Genomic DNA, 7,811 nt, shown 5'->3' with positions numbered 1-7,811 from the left:
AACAAGACACTCAGCCAACCTGCTCCCTGCTCCCTGGCATGCCGAACCCCCACTGAAGGCCACCTGCAGACCAGCATGTAGGGCAGCTGCTGATGCTCTGTCACCAACATCAGAAGACGGAAGGAAAGCAGGGCCAGCGCCCCTGGTGGGGCCTCTGACTGTTCGTACTCCAGGTGATCCCTTTGGCAGTGGGGCAGGAGATTTTACCCCAAGAGGCTTTTTCCAAGCTGGCGAGAAGCAGAGAAACACCCAGGCTCCAAAGGTGCTATTTAGCAAGTCTCAAGCACAGGGACAGGCGCACATTTGTGAGGTAAACTGCTCTACATGCTAGCCCGGGTAGTTGCCCATTTTCTTTGGCAAGTCAGGAATGGCAAAGGCTAGACTGGAAGCATGTGGGGCTCATGCCCCAGCCTTTCCTTTCTGGGGCTCTAGCTGAAGCCAGAGCATTGTCCTGAGTGGCCAAGAAGAGGTTCTAGCCCTGAATAGAGCAGGACTTTCAGCACAAAGGTAAAACTACACAAGCACTACCACAAAGGGACTTGAGCCCTCAATCATCTGATCTGAAGTCAGACGCCTTATCCATTAGGCCACACAAGAAAAGCCCCTCCAAATACTTCTTTGGAAAAGGTGGACACTGTGTTTCTTGGATCATCTACTGAGGGGGCTGATACTCTCTGGGCACAAGAAGTCGAGTTCCCAGCAAGATGTGAGACTTAATTCTCTGGAGCCAAGTGCAGGACTTTGGCAGGGAGGCTCAGGCATGGGGGATTGGGGTGCAGCGGACAGGCCGGCTGTCTAGGTGTGGAGATTTAGTGACCCTGAGGCGCAGGAGGGAGGAAGAGGAGGAGGAATTGGCAGTGGTCATGGAGAAAAAGAGGAGGGGTGGAGGCTCTTAATAAGCCGGGCTAGCTCAGTCCATAGAGCATCAGGCTCTTAATGGGCGGGGCCAGGGTTTGAGCTGCTGTCCAGGGACTCAGCTTTTAAGTTGCCTTGTGTGCCAGGAGCCAAACGATTCCTGGTGGTGCCCAGAGCCATGTGTGGGACAGGGAGGCTGAGACTTGTGGCGCCTGCTCTCTGGCTGGGATCCTGGTAGCTCAGACTCAGGGAAGGCGTCTGCACTCAGAGGTGCTGACTTTGAGAGTTCCCCGGGGGTTGCTTGACCCCTGCTCCACCTCAGGCCCTGACCCCAAACCCCCACCCCTGTCCATTCTCTTCCTCTCCCCAGCATACTGGATTACTGACAGGCGGGAGGCGCTGAAGGAGTAGAGGAGAGTTGTCAGCCAGGCCTGCTAGCAGGTGGGAAGTGCAGGGGCGGACCTGGCTGCCAGTGGGCACCTATTTTTTTTCCTGTTGGTGCTGCAGCTCCGTAGCACCTATGGAGTCAGTGCCTCTGGCTGCACTGACTCGGCTCCTTTCACACTCTGGAGAGAGGAGCAGCATCCAGGGCTGTGGGTGATCTATGGGGCATGGGGCGCTGGGTGAGTGGCAGAGGCTTCAGGTGCTGAGAGTTTGCCTGACACCTCAGGGACACAGTGTGAGGTGGTGTCCCAGGGATCTCTATGAAAGGAGCAGAAGAGGATTTACTTGGGGTGAGGAGAGAATTGAGAGTGTCTCAGGGGGTTGTAGAGAGGTATTGCCCAGGTTAGAGACTGGCTAAAACACAGGCCTCGGTGTGAGCAGGATTCGAACCTGCGCAGGGGAACCCTATTGGATTTCAACTCCAACACCTTAACCACTCGGCCATTACAGCTGTCAGCACAACAGTTGCCCAATGCCAGAAAACTAGGAAATAATCACAATGCCCAGGATTGAAGTAATCTGAAATCCAGAATTCACACAGCAAACCTGGCTCCCAAAGCACAGGGGGGATTTGTGGTTTGTTCTCTTTGCTTAGCCATGTGCAGTCGCACAGAGAGTGCTTTGAAAATCTCCCCTCCCACAGAGCGGGAATGGGAAATGATTCTGAACTGGAAGCTTGATGTGAATGAGGATGGTGGGACCACAGGGCCAGGGACTGACCTCTGCTAGACAAACCAGTGACACAAGGAACCAGGCTAAGGAAAATGTTTCCTGGAGTCAATAACTGGAATAGCTGCAGTATTGGGCAGACAAATGTCTCCCAAGAGGAGTTAGCGCATTGGTGGTTTGGTAGCAGAAGTCACAAATAGAGCGTGGAAGGTCTGCGGGTTGGGAGTGAGGGGCACCGGCAGAGTGGTGACTGGGGAGCTCAGGGGTGGAAGCTGCCCGTCCCCGTGGCTCGTGTGGCTGCCCCCGGGCCCAGCAATGGCTCTGGAGGGTGACTCACGTCATCTGGGGGGAGGTGACCCAGGCAGCGGGTGGGGCCGGGGGCGTCTGACTTACTGAAAAAATTGGTCTCTTTGCTCCATGGTGCTCGGCGGCCTGGGTTAGTACCGGCACCTCCCAGGAACAGGTCAGGGTTGGGGGGGTAGAATTTCCCTCCAAAGCTATTTTAGGGTCTGATTCTGCAAGTCCCCATGTACCCAGTGCAGGATGGCTCCAGGCTCCTCACCCAATCCAGTTCTGGTGTGTACAGCAGAGAATTGGAAGCAGCAAATCAGGGAGCCAGAGAAAGAGACTAGAAATACAACCATTTACTTCTGAAAGGAGAAAAGAAAAAGCCGACATTCCCGATCTGTGTAATCGGGCAAACTGCCCCTTGACGACTGCGAGGGGAAATCTCAGGGGCTGTGCTCACCTGTTCCCAGGGTCATGTCCTCCAGACAGATTTGTGGGAGAAAGGAAATCACCAGAGAGAGGAGTTGGGCCCAGTGTGGATTTTTTTGCTTTGGGAGGGAATTCAGGGCCTGGGACTGGAGCGTTAAGGATGGAGCGGGTGACGGCTCCTCTCCGCTTTCAGGCTGAAGGAATCCTGGGTTTGGTGAGTCCATGCGGGGGGGGCCGGGGGGGGGGGGGGGCTCACATCGCTCACAGGCAGAGAGGAGGAGAACTCCCCCCACAATGACACATCCAGATCCTGGAGAAGAAGAAAGAGAAAAAAGCCCAGCAGCAGGGGAAGGTGGCTGAGGAGGGGGTTCCCTTGTGTATGTTACGGAGCACTTGGGAAGCTGTGGCCATTCAAACACACTGAGCTTTACTAAAGAGCAAGGCCAGACTTCTGTGACTCGGAGAAAGATTTAGGTGTGATAACGGGCAAACAACTCAGCATGAAATCCCCGTGCAATGCTGTGGCCATCCTTGGCTGTATAGACAGGAGAACAGTGACTAGAAATAGGGCACTAGTGTTATCTCTGTGTACAACATGGATCAGATCAATACTGGATGCTTGCACACAGTCGTGTTGGCCACATTTTAAGACGAAGAATGAAAAATTAGATGGGGGCAGAGAAGAGCTACAAAAAAAAAAAAAAGAGCTGAAAAGTTGCCTTCCAGTGCGAGACAAGAGCTCAGTCTGTTCAGTTTATCACAGAGAAGACCCAGAGGTCACTTGATGACAGGGCGTAAATCCCCTCCCAAAGAGAAACTCCTGGGTACTGAAGGGCTCTTTAACCTAGCAGCGAAAGGCAGAACAAGAACCAACACCTGGAAGTTAATGGCAGAGAAACTAAAATGAGAAATAAGGGACACATTTGAAATCGGGCGATTAAACATTGGAACAAAGTACCCAGGGCAATGATGGATTCTCCACCCCACATGGAGGTGGCAGGAGGGGGCAGGAGGTGAAGCAAGTGCTCTCAGGTGAGATAGAAAACATGCTGGGCTTTCTCTCTGGTGCTTGGCTGGTGCCTTGCTCACATGCTCAGGGTCTCACTGATCTCCATTTCTGGAGTTAGGAAGGAATTTCCCCCAGGTCAGACTGGCAGGGTTGGAGTTTTTGCCATCCTCTGCGGCATGGGGCACAAGTCACTTGCCTGGATCAGCTGGGTACATCTCACCAAACCAATTCCCTGCAAGTGCAGGGGCCTCAGCTGCTGGTGCCCCTCTGCCTCTCCTGTGCTCCACCTGTGGCACACAATGGGATAGTCTCCTAAGGGCTGGAATATTTTGGTGTAATAAAGGGAGTATTTGGCTTCCAAGTTAATGTGAGGAATGTGTATATTGCAAGGAAACCTTAGTCTTATTTTCACCAAGGAAGCTGGGAGATGTTGGAACACAAAGTACTGCATCTTGGGAACAATCCCCCAGAAAGGGCATCTTCCACTCAACAAATGTTTTCTAGAATCATCAGTAGCAAACAGTTAATACTCACGTTTGTCTGAGAATACAGTGAAGGGGAGTGTTTACTCCGACACCTCAATGAGCGAAACAGACAGAAAGAGGAAAGCCATCCTGAAAGGGAATGGATCAGAGTGTGTCACAGTGTTAAAGGGAACAGCCTCTATCAGAGACACACTTTATAAGTGGAAGGTGCTCTAAGGATTGTAAAACTCTGAACTTGAGAGAAGGGCTTGCTAGCAAACCCTGTAGATGGGGGAGGTGCTCCGCCCAGGTGGTGGACTAGACCATTGCATCCTCTGAGGCCATGTCTACACTAGCACCTATGTTGGCAAAACTTTTGTTTCTCAGGGCTGTGAAAACACACACACACACATACACCCTGCCCCGAGTGACATATGTTTTGCCGGCATACGTGCTTTTGTGACTCATGTCTCCTGCCGACATGGCTACCACCACCCTTCGAGCTGGTTTTATTCTGTCAATGGCAGAGATTTCTCCCCTCGGCATAACCCGGCTACACGAGCGCTTTTACAGCACCTCGGCTGTATCGGCACAGCTGTGCCGCTGTAAGCTTGTCAGTGTGGACATGGCCTAAGTGTGCCATGGCAGACACTGTGTGGGGCATAAGTACTTTAACCATGAGTCGTGAAATGTCCCATTTTTTACAGGTCCCACAAAGTCGCCTTCATAATGCCTCTTCATGAGCTGCTTGACGGCTGGTGTTGTCCAGGGCCTGCTAGGTGCTTCCATCTTTAATCCACAGCCCCATTTAAATGACTCATCCCCTTTCATACAGTCTGCCCGATACTCTTAACCAATAGTTTCGGACTAAAATGTCAGACGTCCATTGGTCTCACTCCCTACGTCTTCACTACCCACTGTATCGGCAGTTAGCGATCGATTTATCGGGGATTGATATATCACGTCTCATTAAGACGCGATATATCGATCCCCGAATGCGCTCCCCATCGACTCCGGGACTCCACCAGAGCGAGCAGCGGTAGCGGAGTCGACGGGGGCGCCGCGAACGTCAATCCCACGCCATGTGGACCCCAGGTAAGTCTATCTAAGATACTTTGACTTCAGCTACGCTATTCACGTAGCTGAAGTTGAGTATCTTAGATCGATTCCCCCCCAGTGTAGACCAGTAAGGAGAAGCTTCTATTTAAAGATGTAGGAGGATGGGCGCTGTTGCACATTTAGTTCTGTATTATTTCTATACTTTATACTGTCCGATTCAGTTCTCTTACAGAAGTAAAACCCAAAGCAAAAAACATCATGGGATTAAAAAGGTACTTCTTTACTTTGCAGGCTACATCTATAAGGAACAAACTAAAGACTGGTAATCACTTCTTTCCCTTTCCCTTTTAGAATTGTACCTGCTAAAAAAAGAAGGCCTAGTGGTTAAAAGTATAAAATAAAAGACTTGAATAAAAATCAATGTGTGACCCTAAGCCCACCACTTTTGTGGCCCAACTTGGAATAATGACCCCGCCCAGTACTCTGAACGTTGGGGAAGTTTAGCTCTGGCTCTGGGAGTGAAACCCATGGCTTTGGTCCCTTCCTGAGATATTCTCATTTCTTTGCCTAGAGCCCACAGAATTTAAACAAATTTCTTTTCCTGCACAACGTAAATAGGTTAATAATTGGGACACACGATCTTCTGGCAAAGACTGACTGGCCTCTACTCAGGGCTCATGGAGGAAAATTGGAGCAGTGAGAGAAAGGAAAAAGTAGCTCCATGGTGATATCCCCTGCACTGTATACTCCCCTGGGTCAGTGTCATGTGAAGCAAACTCAAATTTCCAATGGAAAATAAAAAATTTCTAAGGGATGATGCACATTTGCTCATAAACCCAACACAACTACATTGAGCTGAACATGTGCTCGGCATCACTATCTGACCCTATCCCACAAATAACTGTGCAGTCATTTATCCCTCCCATGGCAACAATGGCCCATCTCCTGCAGTGTCCGTCTGATCACCAGAAGTCACTAGAGAATTCTCCTCTTTTTGGTCATGTCCAGCTGTGTCCTGGGCCCTCATCCCATCATGTTATCTGTGAACTTCTTGGGAATTTGAAATAGAAACTCCAAGGAACCTGCTAGATGGTTTGGTTGGCTCAGGATTTGCTGGGTCCCAGCCCACTACTCACTGCACACTTACTGAGCTGTCTGTGAAATAGACGTTATGGCAGGTTATTGTCTAAGACAATCATTAGACTGACATTGCTGATGATCAGGTTCAGTATGAGTTTCTCAGGCTGGTGCAGCAGCACGTTGGGTTCCCATGAACCAGCTCCTGCTATTCAGTTCAATCCCCTGCCAGACACCTGCATCAGTCTCCTCCTGTTAACCACAGACCAACAGGTTCCAATCACTGTATTGTTGAAATCATATCAGGATCCCACTTTAGTGTTAAAAGAATTTTAATCAGTTTTTGAGTCTTGGGCCAGATTCCCTCCCTGAGTGTGCTGGGCTCCGGCCTGGGACTCTTTCTCCCTCCTGCCTAGCTCTGACTACAAAGCCTGGCCCTGGCACTCCTTCTTCAAGCACCATGTGGGCAAGAGGAAAAGTGTGGTAGAAAGCACAAGGACCAAACTTGTGGGCATCATATGAAGCAGCAAGAATCCCAACCATCAGGTCAAACCACAGAACTGCAGGGATCAGCAGCCAGTTCTAGAACACTAACCCATTGCAGACATCCTAACCAAATGCCTGGCTCCAGTGGGTATGAGTCACCCAGCAGGAGAGGAAGGATTCCTTCTTGTGCAGGGCCGGCTCTAGGCACCAGCAAAACAAGCTGGTGCTTGGGGCGGCACATTTTTAGGGGCAGCATTCTGGCGCGGGCCATGCCACCCCTAAAAATGTGCCCCAGCCGCCCTAACTCACCTCTGCTGCTGCCGCTCACGCGCAGCTGCTCACCCTCCCTCCCAGGCTCTCAAACCCGGGAGAGAGGGGGAGATCCCGAGCAGCCGCGGCACATGAAACAGCTGATTTGCGCGCCGTGGCCGCTCGGGATCTCCCCCTCCCTCCTAGGTTTGAAAGCCTGGGAGGGAGGGGGAGACCCCGAGTGCCCGCAGCGCACAAGCTACTTCTCCCTCTCCCTCCCTCCCTCCTAGGCTTGAGAGCCTGCGGGGAGGAGGCAGGGCTGGGGATTTGGGGAAGGGGCGGAGTTGAGGTGGGGGCAGGGGTGGGGTAAGATAAAAACGGGGGGGAGCGGCCAAAATTGTTTTCGCTTGGGGCGGCAAGAATACTAGAGCTGGCCCTGTTCTTGTGCACCTGGAAACAGGAAAGTTAAGCACTTTCAACTCCAGGGATTTACCACAAGGTCCCACTGAGATTTGAACTCAGATTGCAGGAGTCAGAGTCCTGAGTGCTGACCATTACACCATGGGACCAACCTGTGGGCCCTTCTCTAGATATTGGTGAAACCTCTTCTTGGCTACTCAGGCCAATGCTCTGGCTTCAGCTAGAACCCCAGGAAGGAGTTGTGGTTTGGGCGTCGCAAATGCTGGGACATGAGCCCCAGGTGCTTCCAGTCTAGCCTTTGCCATTCCTGACTTGCCAAAGAAAATGGGCGGATACCCAGGTTAGCGATAGAGCAGTTTCCC

The 7,811-nt window shown here is 51.6% G+C and overlaps 2 non-coding genes across 2 annotated transcripts; both read right to left on the bottom strand.

The window, feature by feature from the left end:
* Positions 1-1,668: 1,668 nt before the first annotated feature.
* Positions 1,669-1,750, bottom strand: TRNAS-UGA (transfer RNA serine (anticodon UGA)). Its single transcript has one exon. It is a non-coding gene; the product is annotated as a tRNA-Ser (tRNA).
* A 5,776-nt stretch (positions 1,751-7,526) lies between these two features.
* Positions 7,527-7,598, bottom strand: TRNAQ-CUG (transfer RNA glutamine (anticodon CUG)). The gene has a single exon. It is a non-coding gene; the product is annotated as a tRNA-Gln (tRNA).
* Positions 7,599-7,811: the final 213 nt, after the last annotated feature.

This window comes from Malaclemys terrapin, chromosome 15 (genome assembly GCF_027887155.1).
Source record: "Malaclemys terrapin pileata isolate rMalTer1 chromosome 15, rMalTer1.hap1, whole genome shotgun sequence".
Lineage (NCBI taxonomy): Eukaryota > Metazoa > Chordata > Testudines > Emydidae > Malaclemys > Malaclemys terrapin.
The sequence above is the reverse complement of the archived record's forward strand: the minus strand, read 5'-3'. Positions and strand labels throughout refer to the sequence as shown.